Source organism: Ceratotherium simum, chromosome 32, assembly GCF_057802395.1.
Source record: "Ceratotherium simum simum isolate JZ-2026a chromosome 32, ASM5780239v1, whole genome shotgun sequence".
In the NCBI taxonomy this organism is placed as follows: domain Eukaryota; kingdom Metazoa; phylum Chordata; class Mammalia; order Perissodactyla; family Rhinocerotidae; genus Ceratotherium; species Ceratotherium simum.
In genome coordinates, this window is record NC_141931.1 from 28,559,584 (window position 1) to 28,578,783 (window position 19,200).

The 19,200-nt window shown below is 37.3% G+C and overlaps 1 long non-coding RNA gene across 1 annotated transcript; it reads left to right on the forward strand.

Annotated features, from left to right (window-relative positions):
• The first annotated feature begins 317 nt into the window (after positions 1-317).
• Positions 318-12,947, forward strand: LOC147912992 (uncharacterized). Its single transcript, XR_015549376.1, has 3 exons — positions 318-495; positions 7,571-7,691; positions 8,119-12,947. It is a non-coding gene; the product is annotated as an uncharacterized LOC147912992 (long non-coding RNA).
• The last annotated feature ends 6,253 nt before the right edge of the window (positions 12,948-19,200 follow it).

The window sequence follows — 19,200 nt, forward strand, 5'->3', positions numbered from 1 at the left end:
GTGAGATATGTTGTCAGTAAAGAAGATATAAATAATGGAAATATTTTTGTTTCTTTTGTTAAGAAAGATAAATTTGTCCTACAGTGTTAACAGGAAAGAAAGAAGGCATGGGACAAATTCTGAATGAAAAAAAAAAAAGTTATGGCAGGTTTGTGAAAGAGGAATTCTGAAAAAACAGTTTTGTAAATGGTCAAGTTGGCTAAGACTGAAAAGAATGTAATTAAGCAAATGAGTTTTAATATCAAAAGTAAGCTAGGGTAAAATTAGAATTTTTTTTTCCTCTCTTAAAAGGACAACCTTCTGGATATCCGGTGACGTCAGCATCATGGCGGAGTGAGCTTTCCCGTGAATTCTTCCCCCACAAGATACAACAAAAGCAACAGCCACAGACCAACAATGGAATCCCAGACAGTGAAAACCTAGAGAGCGGAGGGATCCACAGTGCTGCACATCTGAGAGCGGAACGTGCTGGGCACCAGGAGGAAGTGGGGAGAGGTAAGGAGAACTCCGCTCCCTCCCCATCAGATCAGCGATCCCAGTCCGCGCGGCTCCCAGAGAGGGGGGAGGGGCGGCCCTCGGCGGGGAAACCGTGGCTCTTCTGACTCTCTCAGCCAGTAGGAAACTCCCGCACAGAGGACTCAGAGGAGCCACAGGGCTACCATCAACATCTGAGCACCCCAGAGAGCGGATAAAGAGGGGCAAACGAGAAGCCTCCCACGTCAGGGACCCAGAGGGCAAAAGAGAGAGCTCCCCCCTCCCCGCAACCCGGAGTCTGCAGCTCAACCAGACCAGACCTAGCGATCCGAGGCAGACCTGATCTAACTGGACTGGACCCGTGGATCGCAGCGGGGAAAAAAAAAAAAAAAAAAAACTGCGGATCACAGCAGAAAAACCAGGGCAGAGCACAGGGGGCTTAGACTACACAGCCCTTTACCACCAGACAGTGGCGGCAGGTGGAAATTGCAACCAGAGACTTCCAGGATGAGGAAAAACAAAACCAACACAGGAACCACAATGCAAAAATATATGAAATCACCAGAAACAAAATGACAAGCACCCAGAAATCAACCCCGAAGACACAGAAATCCATAAACTAAATGACAGAGATTTCAAAATAGCTATCATAAAAACACTCAAGGAAATATGAGACAACACAGACAAACAGTTCGATGAGATTAGGAGTTTCTTCACAAAAGAGATTGAAATCATAAAGAAAAACCAATCAGTGCTGATGGAGATGAAGAACACAATGGAGGAGATAAAGGAGAATCTGGAATCCTTAAAGAACAGAGCTGACAATATGGAGGAAAGAATTAGTACTTTAGAGGATAGGAATACAGATATACTCCAGATGGAAGAAGAGAGAGAACTAAGACTAAAAAGAAATGAAGAAAGACTCCGAGAAATATCTGACTCTATTAGAAAATGTAACATAAGAATTATAGGTATTCCTGAGGGAGAGGAGAGGGAAAGAGGAACAGAGAGCCTATTCAAGGAAATAATAGCAGAAAATTTCCCAAATCTGGGGAAGGAGCAGGAAATACCAGTAAGTGAAGCCAACAGGACACCTATATATATTAACAGACAAAGGCCATCACGACACCTAGTGGTAAGGCTAGCCAGGGTCAACGACAAAGAAACAATATTAATGGCAGCTAGACAAAAACAAAAAATAACATACAAAGGAACTCCCATCAGGCTCTCAGTGGATTTCTCAACAGAAACTTTTCAGGCTAGAAGAGACTGGAATGATATATTCAAAATAATGAAAGACAAAAACTTTCAGCCAAGAATACTCTATCCAGCAAAAATATCCTTCAAATATGATGGAGAAATAGTAACTCTCCCAGATAAACAAAAGCTAAGGGAGTTCATGGCCACGAGACCCCCACTACAAGAAATACTCAAGAAGGCCCTCAGGCCTGAAAAAAAGAAGAGAAAGGGAACACGAAGCTTGGAGGAAGGAGAAAAGTAGGTAGACAAAATCAGAGAAATAGTAGATCTTTACCGGAATAGGTTAGCAACCACTTAAATACTAAACTCAAAGATCAAAGGAAGAAATTCACCAAAAATAAATTTAACCTCATCACTGTAAACACACAGCCACAACACAAGATAGAATAAGGTATAACAAGAGCAACTTAGAAGGGGAAGAGGAAAGTGACTGAATTGACTTAGTATAAGGAAATAGGAGGCTATCAGATAATGGACTATCTCATACACAAGATTTTTTGCCCAAACCTCAAGGTAACCACTAAACAAATAATCAAAGCAAAACCACATATGATAAACAAAGAGAAAACTAGAAGAATCATAAGACAGAACAACCAAACTGAATTGGCAGTCCAAAACAAATGGGACAAGAAACAAAGGAAATGCAAAAGAACCAGAAAATAAGTGACAAAACAGCAACATTAAGCCCTCATATTTCAATAATTACCCTAAATGTAAATGGATTGAACTCTCCAATCAAAAGATACAGAGTGGCAGGTTGGATTAAAAAGCAAGACCCAACAATATGCTGCCTTCAGGAAACACATCTTAGCACTAAAGACAAGCACAGGCTCAGAGTGAAAGGATGGAAGACAATACTCCAAGCTAATGGCAAACAAAAGAAAGCAGGTGTTGCCATACTCATATCAGACAAAGTAGACTTCAAGATAAAACAGGTTAAGAAAGACAAAGAAGGGAAATATATAATGATAAAAGGGACACTCCATCAAGAAGACATATCACTTATAAATATATATGCACCCAACATAGGAGCACCAATGTACATAAAGCGACTTTTGTTGCTTTTAGGTTTGTTAATAAACAAACCTAAAAGGAGAAATCAACAACAACACAATAATAGTAGGGGATCATAACACCCCACTTACAGCAATGGATAGATCATTCAGACAAAAAGTTAATAAAGAAGTATTAGACTTAAATGAAAAACTGGACAAGATGGACCTAGTAGACATATACAGAGCACTCCAACCCAAAACAGCTGACTACACATTCTTCTCAAGCGTACATGGAACATTCTCTAGGATAGACCATATGTTGGGAAACAAAGCAAGCCTCAATAAATTTAAGAAGATTGAAATCATAACAAGCATCTTTTCAGACCATAAGGCTATGAAACTGGAAATGAACCAGGAAAAAAAAAACTGGGAAAGTGACAAAAATGTGGAGATTAAACAACATGCTACTGAACAACCAATGGATCATTGATGAAATTAAAGGAGAAACTAAAAACTATCTGGAAACAAACGAAAATGATAACATGCCATATCAAACCATATGGGATGCAGCAAAAGGGGTCCTGAGAGGGAAACTCATAGCGATACAAGCCCACCTTAACAAACAAGAAAAAGCCCAAATAGGCAACCTTAAATTACACCTAACAGAACTAGAAAAAGAAGAACAAACAAAGCCCAAAGCCAGCAGAAGGAGAGAATTAATAAAAATCAGAGCAGAAATAAATGATATTGAGACCAAAAAAACAGTAGAAAGGATTAATGAAACAAAGAGTTGGTTCTTCGAGAAGATAAACAAAATCGACAAACCCTTAGCCAGGCTTACTAAGAAAAAATGAGAAAAGGCTCAAGTAAATAAAATTAGAAATGAAAGAGGAGAAATTACAACAGATACCATGGAAATACAGAGGATTATAAGAGAATACTATGAGAAACTATATGCCAACAAATTGGACAATCTAGAAGAAATGGATAAATTCTTAGACTTATACAACCTCCCAAAATTGAACCAAGAAGAAATGGAAAATCTGAATAGACCAATAACAAGTAAAGAGATTGAAATAGTAATCGAAAACCTCCCCAAAAATAAAAGTCCAGGACCAGATGGCTTCTCCAGTGAATTTTACCAAACATTCAAAGAAGATTTAATACCCATCCTCCTCAAACTATTCCAAAAAATAGAGGAAGAGGGATCACTTCCTAAATCATTCTATGAGGCCAACATCACCCTGATACCAAAACCAGACAAAGACAATACAAAGAAAGAAAATTACAGGCCAATATCGCTGATGAACATTGATGCAAAAATCCTCAACAAAATATTGGCAAACCGAATACAACAATACATTAAAAAGATCATACACCATGATCAAGTGGGATTTATACTAGAGACGCAGGGATGGTTCAACATCCGCAAATCAATCAACGTGATACATCACATCAACAAAACAAAGAATAAAAACCACATGATCATCTCAATAGACGCAGAGAAGGCATTTGACAAGATACAACATCCATTTATGATAAAAACTCTCAATAAAATAGGACTAGAAGGAAAGTACCTCAACATAATAAAGGCCATATATGACAAACCCACAGCTAACATCATACTCAACGTGGAAAGACTGAAAGCCATTCCTCTGAGAACAGGAACGAGGAAGGGCTGCCCACTCTCACCACTCCTGTTCAACGTAGTACTGGAGGTTTTGGCCAGAGCAATTAGGCAAGAAAAAGGAATAAAAGGAATCCAAATAAGTAACGAAGAAATGAAACTCTCACTATTTGCAGATGACATGATTGTATATATAGAAAACCCTAAAGAATCTGTTGGAAAACTATTAGAAACAATCAACAACTACAGCAAAGTTGCAGGGTACAAAATCAATCTACAAAAATCAGTTGCATTTCTATATGCTAATAATGAACTAACAGAAAGAGAGCTCAAAAAGATAATACCATTTACAATTGCATCAAAAAGAATAAAATACCTAGGAATAAATCTTACCAAGGAGGTGAAGGACCTATACAATGAGAACTACAAGACATTATTGAGGGAAATCCATGATGACATAAAGAAATGGAAAGATAGCCCATGCACGTGGATTGGAAGAATAAACATAGTTAAAATGTCTGTATTACCTAAAGCAATCTACAGATTCAATGCAATCCCAATCAGAATCCCAATGACATTCTTCACAGAAATAGAAAAAAGAATACTAAAATTTATATGGGGCAACAAAAGACCCCGAATAGCTAAAGAAATCCTAAAGAAAAAGAACAAAGCAGGAGGCATCACAATCCCTGACTTCAAAACATACTACAAAGCAATAGTAATCAAAGCAGCATGGTACTGGTACAAAAACAGACACACAGATCAATGGAATAGAATTGAAAGCCCAGAAATAAAACCACACATATACGGACAGCTAATTTTCGACAAAGGTGCTAAGAACATGCAATGGAGAAAGGAAAGTCTCTTCAATAAATGGTGTTGGGAAAACTGGACAGCCACATGCAAAAGAATGAAAGTGGACCATGTGCTATCGCCATTCACAAAAATTAACTCAAAATGGATCAAAGACCTGAAGGTGAGACCTGAAACCATAAAACTGATAGAAGAAAATATAGGCTACACACTATTTGACATTGGTTTTAAAGGAATCTTTTTGGATGACATGCCTACCCAGACTAGCGAAACTAAAGAAAAAATAAACAAGTGGGACTTTATCAGATTAAAGAGCTTTTATAAGACAAATGAAACCAGAATCAAGATGAACAAACAACCAACCAGCTGGGAGAGAATATTTGCAAAACATACATCTGACAAGGGGTTGATCTCCATAATATATAAAGAACTCACACAATTGAACAACAAAAAAACAAACAACCCGATCAAAAAATGGGCAGAGGAAATGAACAGACACTTCTCCAAGGAAGATATACAGATGGCCAATAGGCACATGAAAAGATGCTCAACATCACTAATCATCAGGGAAATGCAAATCAAAACAACAGTAAGATACCACCTCAAGCCTGTTAGAATGGCTATAATCACCAAGACAAAAAACAACAAATGTTGGAGAGGATGTGGAGAAACAGGAACCCTCATACACAGCTGGTGGGAATGCAAATTGGTGCAGCCTCTATGGAAAACGGTATGGAGATTCCTCAAAGAATTAAAAATAGAGATGCCCTATGATCCAGCCATCCCACTACTGGGAATCTATCCAATGCACCTGAAATCAACAATCCAAAGAGGCTTATGCACCCCTATGTTCATTGCAGCATTATTCACCATAGCCAAGAAGTGGAAGCAACCTAAGTGTCCCTCGACTGACGACTGGATTAAGAAAATGTGGTATATATATACAATGGAATACTACTCAGCCATAAGAAAAGACAAAATCGTCCCATTGGCAACAACATGGATGGGCCTGGAGCGTATTATGTTAAGTGAAATAAGCCAGAAAGAGAAAGACAAACACTGTATGATCTCACTCATATGTGGAATATAAACCAACACATGGACAGAGAAAACTGGACTGTGGTTACTAGGGCAGTGGGGGTGGGGGGTGGGCACAAGGGGTGAAGGGAGTCATATATGTGGTGATGGACAAACAAAAATGTACAACCCAAAATTTCACAATGTTAGAAATCATTAAAATATCAATTAAAAAAAAAAAAAGGACAACCTTCTGGAACTTTTAGTCGGCTCTTTGTAAAGAGATTATAAAAGGTTTTCTTAGAGTATTTTACTAGAAGTGTGGGAATTTTGTGTTTTATCAAAATAAATTTCCTACACTGTTTTTATCAGGTCTTTAATCACAGGTGCTAAGGTTTTTCATAAAGCCACTTAATTTTCTGTATTTTCCTGAAAATCTTTAATTGTCACCATGGTTATATGGATAAATAAGCATTATTTCATAGGGACTTATGATTTTTTGTGGGTAAATGTTGTTGATGTAAGTGTTCTATAAATTATATAATATTCCTAGAATTCTGAGCTGTCCTGGTTATCAGTCATGCTCTAGTTATTATCTTAAAGTGTTGTATGTCACAGAAATAACAAAATTTCTTTGTCAATTGTCATTTTCAAGTCTTTTTTTGTTTACACACAATTACAGTTTTACTGTGATGCTTTTACAACTGTTTTCATCTTCAGAAAGATTCATGGAATGGACTCTGATATTCACTCTGGAATACAGGTTTCTGACAATCTTTCAGATTAGAAAACTTAACTGGGTAAGAAACTACAGAATTCTAACAGAGAAACTGATGGCCTCATAAAACTGCTAGCAGAAGATTAAGATAAAAAACCAATTACACAAGACTGAATGAACTGATGAGGATGGTTATAAATTCGTATGACTTTTGTTTGAAATATTGCTGATTTTTTAAAAATTTTTTTCAGGTTTAAGGAAAACTTTTTCTCTTTTCTCTTAAGCTAACTATGACATATAGCCATTTGGTAAACTGTACTTTTGTAAACAGAAATGAAACGTTTAACTTTTTCTCTGTATGGGATCCCTCCCAAATTTGAAAATTCTCAGTAAGAGAATATTCCTATTTCATGACGATATAGTTATTTACATTGGTTAGAATCTGTTCTTATAAAAAGAATCTTATAAAGAATCTTATAAAAAGAATCTGTTCTTATAAAAAGACATTATTGGAAATACTGGTTATATTATCAAGGCTTTGACTGAAATGTCATATTTGAGAGAAACATGCATAAACTCAGATATGACCATATAGTTTGAGAACCAAAGATTGAACTTTATGGAATAAAGCCACTTGGAAATATTGGACTTGTACCTTGCTTACAGGGTTACCAGCAGCCTTACCAGCTGAATACGGATGGTCACTCTCTTGCAGGTGCAGAGAACCCCAGGATATTTGGAGGACCTTGAGAAGAGAGGAATTCATCCAAACCCATAGTTATTACAGGCAAGTCTGATGACAAAGGCATGGTCTTGACTTTCCTACCTCAAGAAGGCTTTAAAGTTAAATCTGAGATTGCTTATAAAAAGTTCCAGCAAAGTAAGTTTAAAAGAGCCTATATGTTCAATTGTAATTCTTGCTGTACTGATGTAAATAATTGGGCCAAATTTATTCAAATTAGACTTATTACAAGATAGTTAGTCTTAATTTGGCTATCTTTGGTAAAAATGAGGGTGATTTTAGAGACAAAAATTATTTTTCAATAGAAACTATAGTATACATTTGTGGATGTTGAAATCTGGTTCTGTGAATTGTCTTGAGATTTTTGTTATATCTGTTAACTAGATTGGATCATGAATTCTTCTAATCTGAAATATCTGGCTGCAAATTTCCAAACTAACATTTTAAATTTTTTTCCATCCTTTTCATTTAGAATCAGTGAGAACTGAATCTACCTTTTTTCCTGAAGTCTTGCAAACTGAGGCTGGAGGACTTGATATAACCTTAAGAGAGATTCATGTCTGTTGCTGTGTAAGCCACTCAGAAATGTACCTGGATACCCAATGACATCATCAGAGATGCTTCAAACTGCAAAAGATGCTTTGACCCTGACCTCTAGAAATCTTGATTGGCTCACCCTTGGGCTCAGGAATTGGTTTATAATTTTCTCAGACTATTAACCTTGTTTTTTCTTTTTGTTTATCTAGAAATACTTGTTATTAAAGTCCTGGTCACTTACTTACACAATATAAGCCTACCCTTGGGAGCCCACCTGCATCACCGCCTTATTAAAAGAGAGGTTCAACGAGAGGAAACAACCTACACCCCTTATCAACAAGTATGTCTAGAGGTACTAGGTCTAGACTTATTTTCAGGACTGTTTGTTTGGATTCCCCAAGGGATTAAGTCTATTTTTCAGGGACTGTTAAAATTTGGGTTGTGTATACTTCTTATCCTTTTGCTCAGATACTTAATGTGCCTTTAGATATTGTTCCAAACTATTGAACAAGGTAAAAAAGTTTTAATAATACAAAATGTCAGCCTGAAACTGGTAACAAAAAAATATTTCCAAACGAGTGCTAAACAGTCTCATTCTTCTAACCTGGACCTATGTCCCAATTCAGCAGGTAATAGCTAGATTGGTCATCACCCTGAATCCCCCAAGATTGAAGAATGAACGTAAAATGGGGGGGAATTGATGCTGACCCTGATATCAGTTCCCCTACATTAAATCCAGCATATATGGGATTAAAACCAAAAGAACCCATGCCCTTTCCCTGCTTCTCTAAGTTACATTCATATATAAATATCAGTTTTTTAAACACTTGTATCCCTGAACTTCATGAGGCAAATGGAATTTACAAATTGTTAGAGCCCATGTGGCCTCATGCTAACCTTTTGATTAGTTATGGGTCCTTTTTAAGTTTTATTACAAGGAAACTGATATCCAGAGAATATCAAGAAGCTGAAGCTTCCAAGAGCCCCACTCCTGGGCTTGCTGGCACCAGAATCCACAATCCATCACAGGGGCAGACAACCAAGCACATCCAACTGGCTATTCTCTTGTCTCACCATTATCCTCCCTGCAAGCAGCCTCACAGGGCCAAATGCACACTTATAGGAAGGTGTTGGCCTGCAAAGCCACAGATCCCCCTCCCCTACCTAAAATCTCAAATAAAAACCTCTACCATTTTTCCTTCGAGGAGATGGATCTGAATTCTAGCTAACACTTATCTCTTCATCTGGCTGCCTTTTGATAATAGTAATCCTCTTTCCTTGCCACAAGCCTGGTGTTTCGGTTTTTTCTTTATTGGCCTTACTATGTGGCAGGTAAAAGAACCTGTGTTTGGGTTGGATAACAAAGGCACACAATCAACTTTCTCTCAGCCTCCATGGGTACCTCAGTGGCACTGCTGCATCACACAACCTCTGCCACTGGGATTGAAACAGTTAATACCATATTTTGGCATTACATGAATATATCTCTTTGTGGGGCCTTGCTTTAGAACTGGTGACCCAAGATCTTAAGTCTGTCAGAAGTTGTTTATAAAATAGGGACTGGGCCACTGCCCCTCCTAAGGTTCAAAGGCCTGCCAAATTGGTTATATTCCTTGGTTAGCCTTATGTATCCCTGGCTATCACAGCTATGCTTATGCCTCTTGGAGTTTAAAAACCAAGCATGGGCATAAGGGCTGCCCATGGATTTTGGGACAAAATGGCTGCCATAAGACACATTGCAGGAGACACTTTAGAAAAATATATACTTGAGCCAAGGCTCTTGGAGACTGCTGTCCTGAGGCCTAGTCAGTGGCCTGAGGACTCAGATTGCTTTCTGCCATGTGTTAGAGAAACTTCACACAGGCAGCTGGGCCCAGACATGGAGCTTCCTTGGTTAAATGACAATAAATCCTTCAGGACAGGGCCAAGCTCAAGGAGGATGACTTCCTCCATGCTCAGCTCATCACCTGTGACCATCAATGAGGTGGTCTCTGTCTGTCCCCTTGGCAAAGTCAGGAGCCCCTTGGGATGATGGAGGTGACACCATTAAACAGAATGGAGCTCATAGGCCAGTGGCAGCATTCCACCCGCCTCTAGAACATCTGTGACCTGGATTGGACAGAGGGCTCTGCTCAGTTGGCAGGGTTGAAAGCTGTCCTTTGGGCCCTTCCATGATGCCTTGAAGAGACATCTACCTGAAGTCTGAGTTTTTACTTGTTCATGGGCGGCTACTACCAGTGTTGTGACATGACCTGGAAAATGGCAAAAGCATTTTTTATTACAAGGGAAACCAAGTTGAGTAGTCTACATTTGGCAGGCCTTGGTGCATTTTCTCCTTCCATGTGAGTGACCCTTGTCTCAGCTCTCAACTTTATGATTTGTACAAGGACAGACTAAGAGGAAAAAGAGCTAGCAGACCTCACCCAACACCAATCTTTTTAAAAGAGAAATGTAGAGACAATGAATGGAATTTGATTTAACTTCACTTTAATTTATTACCTAAGCTAATTTGAATATGTAAACTTCTATGGGAACTGAAAGGATGAAAAGGAGAAAAAAAGACTCTGTGATTACAATTCTTGATGAATCAATAACTTGATGGATTGAGGTGTAGTAGGAACCACAGAGGAAGAGAATTTATCAGGATGGAATGTGTTAAAGTTAAAATTTCAGAGATAAAGCAGTTCTAAGGCCAAATGTGGAACTAGTTGCCTCATGGAGTGTAGGTATAAGTAAAACTCTCAGGAGTTGAGGACTTCAGAATACTGAGAAACTTGCACTGTCTAACATGAACAAGGATGACATCTACATATCCTGAGAAGGAATTATCAACTATATAAACATTATAAAGACAATGAACGGAGTGTAGTGAGAAGTGGGTAACATAGTAGGATCAAGATGATGTCATCCTTAAAAAGAACAGTCATGTACATCTCTCTTTGTAAGGAATCTAACATCCCCATTGCAATGGGCTACTGTCTGAGCATTCCCTGCTCTCAACTTTGTCCCCATGATATTATATTCTGAGTATTAGGTTCTGAATAAACAAAGGAAGGAAGCGCTGGTTGGGATGAAGTCTAAGTCTTACCAATTCAGAACAGGAATCAATAGCACTGTGGTGTAGGGGGTGGTTGGGGGTTCTTTGCTTAGTTGGTGCAGGCTGTGTATCTCTAAACTTGTCACTGAATGGCAGAGAAGCTTCCCACTAGTTCCCCCAAAGCCACACTTGTTCTCTTTCAGAGGTTGTGGTTCAGGAAACTTTTTCATCTTCAATAAAGCTGTACTCAGAAATTCTACCTATTCTATTGTATTAGAAATTATACCTAATATTATTCTATTCTAAATCTTGCAAATAATTAACTGATATTCAATATTTATAAGGCAGACAAAATTTCCTATCTATATTTAATGTTGGAAAACCACTTGTTAATATTGATAACTAGGAGCAAATCTCTCTACCCATATTATAATTCTCTAGAAAATGAAGAGAATAGAAACTGATCTTACTTTCATTTCAGAAACTAATTAAGAGAGCAACCACTGTCCCTTCCCAAAGCATGGAAAACTGACCATGACTCAGGTCTACGAAGGAGTAGAGAAAAATAGAAATAATTTTAATATTAAGCCAACACATTCAAAATATATATCAACAGTATAATAAGTTTAATATTTATCATATTAGGACCTCATCCAAACCAGTGCTTCCTTTCTATGTTTATTTAGAAGCTCATACTCAGAATGCAGTGTGACAAGAGCAAAGATTATAACCAATACCCCATCGCATTGGAAAATGTTGAATTCCTTAAAAAGGAGAAATAGGTAACCTCAAACTGGTGCTAGCAACACTCTAATTCCCCTTTAGTGTGTCTGGATATTAATATTTAACAATATTCTGACAGGACACCTGCCATTTGAATGAATTACTTCAGTGGGATGGATAGCAGAGAGGTTTCATAATTAGAGGGCTGGCTAAGGAAGAAAACTCTGCAGGTAAAATTCAAATACCGTTCACAATCAAAGAGGGCACAGGGGAGGATCACGCTGTGGAATATCAACTGTTATATTCTTGATCTCAGTTTCATCAATTCGTGGTCTCTATAATTGACATCATGGAGCAAATCCCCAAATCGAGATAGTTACTGTGGCCACCCTATTCTTGACAACCTCCTCACTAATTGTGAACAATCCTTGGAACTTCTAACCTGGTGGCTCTTAATAGGGTCATTGCAAGTGGGTACAGTAGATCCACTGTGAGAAGACAGGAACCATACTGGGGTGTTGGGGTATATATAAGGTATCCGTTGAATTTGTAAATTACTTAGGTTAGTTTTGCCATCCTAATATTATCTTTCATTTATGAACATGTTTGTCTTTGCGTATATTTTCATTTTTTTTAATTTCTTCATATAACTTTGTAATTTTGTTTATACAAGTCTTTGGCCTTCTTGGTTAATTTACAGCAAAGTATTTTACTCTCTATCATGCTATAGTAAATGGAAATCTTTTTGTAAATTTCCTTCTCAGATTGTTCATTGTTAGTGTATAAAAATGTAATTGATCTGTGTTGAATTTGTATCCTGCACCTTTGCTGAAATAGTTTATTAGTTCCAACTGTTTGTTGTTTGATTTTTAGGGTTTTCTACACATAAGATCATGTCATCTTGCAACAGAGACAATTTTTCTTCCTTCCCATTTTGGATGGATATTATTTCTTTTTATTGTCTGACTACTATAACTGGAACTTTCAATACTTTGCTAACTATGAGTGGAAAAAATAAATTTTTCATATTATAGATTTTAAGGAGAAATGCTTTTAGTCTTTTACATTTAGTATGTCAGTTGTGTTTTTTTCATGTATGGACTTCATTATGTTGCGGAACATTCTTTCTGTTTCTAGTTCATTGAGTGTTTTTTCTCAGGAAAGGGTGTTGAGTTTCGTCAAGTGCTTTTTCCATATGAGTTGGGATGATCATGTGGTTTTTCCTTCATCCTGTTAATGAGGTGTATTGCATTTACTAATTTTTGTATATGGAACAACGTGGCATTCCAGGAATGAATACCACTTGTTCATGGTGTAAATTTTTTTTTTTTTTTTTGTGAGGAAGATCAGCTCTTAGCTAACATCCATGCCAATCCTTCTCTTTTTGCTGAGGAAGACCGGCCCTGAGCTAACATCTATTGCCAATCCTCCTCCTTTTTTTTCCCCCAAAGCCCCAGTAGATAGTTGTATGTCATAGTTGCACATCCTTCTAGTTGCTGTACGTGGGACGCGGCCTCAGTATGGCGGTAGAAGCAGTGCATTGGTGGGCACCCAGGATCCGAACCTGGGCCGCCAGTAGCGGAGCATGCACACTTAACCGCTAAGCCACTGGGCTGGCCCCCATGGTGTAAAATTTTTTGTATGCTGCTGAATTCAGTTTTGTAATATTTTTTTGAAAATTTTTAATTCACAAATCATATGGAATATTTGTCTTTAGTGGATTTTCTTGTAGTATGTTTGTCTGGTTTGTATTAGTGTAATGCTGGCCTCATAGAATGAGTTAGGAAGTGTTCTCTCCTCTTCTGTTTTTTGCAAGAGTTAAGAACGATTGTTGGTAATACTGTTTTAAAGCATTAGTGGAATTCACTAGTGAAGCAGTCTGGTCCTGGGCTTTTCTTTGTTGGTAGGTGTATAACTACTGCTTCAATATCCTTAATAGTTATAGATCTACTCAGATTTCATGTTCCTTCATGATTCAGTCTTTTAGGTTATATGTTTCTTAGGATTTTCTATTTCTTGAGGATTTCTCAGTTTGTTGGCAGACAATTATTCCCATTAGTAACTTTTCTATTTCCCTATTGATCTTCTGTCTGTTTTTTGAACCATTATTGAAAGTGGCAGATTGAAGTTTCCAACTAATTTTGTAGTGGTCTCTATTTCCCCCTTCAATTCTGTCAATGTGGGTTGCATATATTTTGGAACTCTTATGTTTGGTATGTATATGTTTATAATTGTTTTATATTCTTGGTGGATTGACTATTTTATCAATATATAAAATCCTTTTTGTCTCTTGTCACAATTTTTGTCCTAAATTTTTTTTTATCTCTTACTCTTATAGCCATACAGACTCTCTTTTGCTTAATATATACACAGAATATCTTTCACCATATTTCCCTTTCAAACTGTTTGTGTCCTTAGATGCAAAGTGACTCTCTTATAGAGAACATGTACTTAATTCTATTTTTAAAAAAATTATTTAAATGAGGTCATAATAGTTTATAACGTTGTGAAATTTCAGGTGTACATTATCTTTTGTCAGTCACCATGTATATGTGCCACTTTGCTCCTTATGTCAACCCCCAACCCCCTTCCTCTCTGGTAACCACTAATCAGTTCTCTTTGTCTATGTGTTTGTTTATCTTCCACATATGAGTGAAATCATGCAGTGTTTGTCTTTCTCTGTCTGGCATATTTCACTTAACATAATACCCTCAATGTCTGTCCATGTTGTTGCAAATGGGACGATTTTGTCCTTTTTATGGCTGAGTAGTATTCCATTGTATATATATTTGCCACATCATCTTTATCCATTCATGAGTTGATGGGCATTTGGGTTGCTTCCACATCCTGGCTATTGTGAATAATGCTGCAATGAACATAGGGTTGCATAAGCCTCTTTGAATTGTTGATTTCAATGCTTTGGATAAATACCCAATAGTGGGATAGTTGGGTCATAATGTATTTCTATTTTTAATATTCGGAGAAGTATCCATACTTTTTTCCATAGTGGATCCACCAGTTTGCATTCCCACCAGCAGTGTACGAGGGCTGCCTTTTCTCCACATCCTCTCCAACATTTGTTATTTTTTTGTCTTGGTGATTATAGCCATTTTAATGGGTGTAAGGTGATATCTTAGTGTAGTTTTGATTTGCATTTCCCTGATAATTAGTGATGTTGAACATCTTTTCATATGCCTGTTTTCCATTTGTATACCTTCTTTGGAAAAATGTCTGTTCATATGCTCTGCCCGTTTTTCTTATCAGGTTGTTTGTTTTTTTGTTGTTGAGTTGTATGAGTTCTTTATATATTTTAGAGATTAACCCCTGGTCAGATATATGATTTGCAAATATTTTATCCCAGTTGGTGGGTTGTCTTTTAATTTTGTTCCTGGTTTCCTTTGCCTTGAAGAAGGTCGTTAGTCTGATGTAGTCCCATTTGTTTGTCTTTTCTTTTGTTTCCCTTGCCTGCATAGACATGGTTTTTGAAAAGATACTTCTAAGACTGATGTCAAAGAGTGTACTGCCTATCTTTTCTTCTAGGAGTTTTACGGTTTGACATCTTACCTTCAAGCCTTTAATCCATTTTGAGTTAATTTTTGTGTATGGGATGAGATATTGTTCTACTTTCATTATTTTGCATGTGGCTGTCTAGTTTTCCCAACACCAGCTGTTGAAGAGACTTCCCTTTCTCCATTGTATGTTCTTCTCCTTTGTTGAAGAATAGCTGTCTGTATATTTGTGGTTTTATTTCTGGGCTTTCAATTCTTTCCCATTGATCTGTGTGTCTGTTTTTGTACCAGCACCATGCTTTTTTGATTACTATAGGTTTGTAGTATATTTTGAAGTCAGGGTGTGTGATGCCTCCAGCTTTATCCTTTTTTCACAGGATTGCTATGGCTAGTCAGGATCTTTTGTTGTTCCATATAAATTTTAGGATTCTTTGTTCTCTTTCTGTGAAGAATATCGTTGGGATTCTGATTGGGAATGCATTGAATCTGTAGATTGCTTTAGTTTACATGGACATTTTAACTATGTTTATTCTTCCAATCCATGAGAAGGGAATATCTTCCATTTCTCTATGTCTTCTTCAATTTCTTTCAATAATATCTTATAGTTTTTATTGTATAGTTCTTTAACCTCCTTGATTAAATTTATTCCTAGATATTTTCTTCTCCTTGTTGTTATTGTAAATGGGATTGTATTCTTAACTTCCCTCTGCTAGTTCATTATTAGTGTATAGAAATACAATTGATTTTTGTAAGTTGATTTTGTAACCTGCATCTTTGCTGTAGATGTTGATTATTTATAATGGTTTTCTGGGGGATCCTTTAGGGTTTTCTATATATAGAATCATGTCATCTGCAAACAGCGAAAGTTTCATTACTTCCTTTCCAACTTGGATACTATTTATTTCTTTCTCTCGCCTAATTGCTCTGGCCAAAACCTTCAATACTATGTTGAATAAGTGTGGTCAGAGTGGGCACCTTTGTCTTCTTCCTGTTCTCACATGGATGTCTTTCAGGTTTTCACCATTAATTATGATGTTTGCCATGGGTTTCTCATACATGGCCCTTATTGTGTTGAGGTACTTTCCTTCTAACCCCCCGTTTTTTTCCAGTGAGGAAGATTGTCGCTGAGCTAACATCTGTGTCAGTCTTCCTCTATTTTGCATGTGGGACACCATCACATAGTGGCTTGAGGACTGGTGTGCAGGTCTGCACCAAGGATCTGATCTTGGGAACCCAGGGCCGCTGAAGAGGAGTGTGCAAACTTAACCACTACACCACCGGGATGGCCCCTTCTTTGAATCAATTTTGTTGAGAGTTTTTATCATAAATGGATGTTGTATCTTGTCAACTGCTTTCTCTGCATCTCTTGAGATGATCATGTGATTTTTATTCCTCATTTTGTTAATATGGTTTATCACATTGATTGATTTGCAGATGTTGAAGCATTCCAGTGTCCCTGGTATAAATCCCACTTGGTCATGGTGCACGATCCTTTTGATGTATTGCTGTATTCAGTTTGCTAATATTTTGTTTAAGATGTTTGCATCTATGTTCATCAGTGATATTGGACTCTAACTTTCTTTTTTTGTGTTGTCCTTGTCTGGCATTGGTATCAGGGTGATGCTGGCATCATAGAATGAGTTAGGAAGTCTGCCACTTTCTTCAATTTTTGGAATAGTTTGAGAAGGATAGGTATTAAATCTGTTTTGAATGTTTGGTAGAATTCTCCAGAGAAGCCATCTGGTCCAAGATTTTTATATTTGAGGAGGTTTTTGATTACTGTTTCAATATCTTTACTTGTGATTGGTCTATTCAGATTCTCCATTTCTTCTTGATTCTCCTTTGGGAGGTCGTAAGAGTCTAAGAATTTATCCAATTCTGTTAGGTTGTCCAATTTGTTGCCATATAGTTTTTCATAGTATTCTCTTATAATCCTTTGTATTTCTGTGGTGTCCATTGTAATTTCTCCTCTTTCATTTCTAATTTTATCTATTAGACCTGTGTCTTTTTTTCTTAGTGAGTCTGGCTAGTGGTTTTCCAATTTCATTTATCTTATCAAAGAATCTGCTCTTAGTTTCTTTGATCTTTTCTATGGTTTTTTTGGTTTCTATTTCATTTATTTCTGCTATAATTTTTGTTGTTTCCCTCCTTCTGCTGACTTTGGTCTTTGTTTGTTCTTCTTTCCTAGTTTTTTTAGGTGTAGTTTAAGATTACTTATTTGTGGACAGGCACCATGGCTTAGTGGTTGAGTGTGTGTTCTCCGCTACTGGCAACCTAGGTTCGGATCCCGGGTGAGCACCGACGCACTGTTTGTCTGGCCATGCTGAGGTCGCGTCCCATGTACAGCAACTAGAAGGATGTGCAATGATGACATACAGCTATCCATTGGGGCTTTGGGGAGAAAAAGGGAATAAAAGGACAAGGATTGGCAATAGATGTTAGCTCAGGGCCGGTCTTCCTCAGCAAAAAGAGAGGATTGGCATGGACGTTAGCTCAGGGCTGATCATCCTCCCCCCACTCCAAAAAAAGTTACTTATTTGAGATTTTTCTTCTTTATTAAGGTAGCCCTCTATGGCTTTGAATTTTCCTCCTCGGACTGCTTTTGCTGCATCCCATATGATTTGGTATGGTGTAGATTCGTTTTTATTTGCCTCCAGATACTTTTTTAATTCTCCTTTAATTTATTCATTGATCCATTGGTTGTTCAGTAGAATTTTGTTTAGTGTCCGTATATTTGTCACTTGAACAACTTTTTTCTTATAGTTGATTTCTTGTTTCTTAGAATTATGGTCAGAAAATATGCTTGATGTGACTTCAGTCTTCTTAAATTTATTGAGACTTGCTTTTTTTCCCAATATAGGGTCTATCTTTGAGATTTTTCCATGTTCACTTGAGAAGAATGTGTATTCTGTTGTTTTTGGATAGAGCGTTCTACATGTATCTATTAAGCCTGTCCTGTGTAGGTTTTGTTTAATTTCTCTATTTCCTTGTTGACTTTCTGTCTGGATTATCTATCCATTGATGTAAGTTGGATGCTGAGGTTCCCTACCATTATTGTGTTGCTGTTAATTTCTCCTTTTAGATCTGTTAGTAGTTGCTTTATGTACTTTAGTGCTCCTATGTTAGATGCATGTATATTTATAAGTGCTATGTCATCTTGGTGGAGTGTCCCTTTTATCATTCTACAATACCCCTCTTTGTCTCTCACTGCCTTTTTTATCTTGAAGTCTACTCTGTCTGATATAAGTTTGGCAACACCTGCTTTGTTTTGTTTGCCATTAGGTTGGGGTATCATCTTCCATCCTTTCACTCTGAGCCTGTGTTTTTCTTTAGAGCTGAGATGTGTTTCCTGGAGGCAGCATATTGTTGGGTCTTGTTTTTTAATCCATCCAGCCACTTTGTGTCTTTTGACTGGAGAATCCATCCATCTACATTTAGAGTAATTATTGATATATGAGGGCGTAATACTGCCCATCTACCTCTGTTTTCTGATTTTTCTGTATTTCTCTTGTTTCTCATACTGTGTATTTCTGACGTCCATTTAAGTTTGGTGATTTTCAATGGTGGTTTTCTCTTTATTTTTCATTTGCATCTCTATTCTGATTTTTTGCTTGCTGGTTACAGTGAGGTTTGTAAAAGATCTTGTAGATAAGATAGTCCATTTTCTGATAGCCTCTTATCTCTTTAGCCTAAGGAGGTTCCATCCATCTTGTCTTCCCCATCTAAGATATTGTTGTCACAAATTATT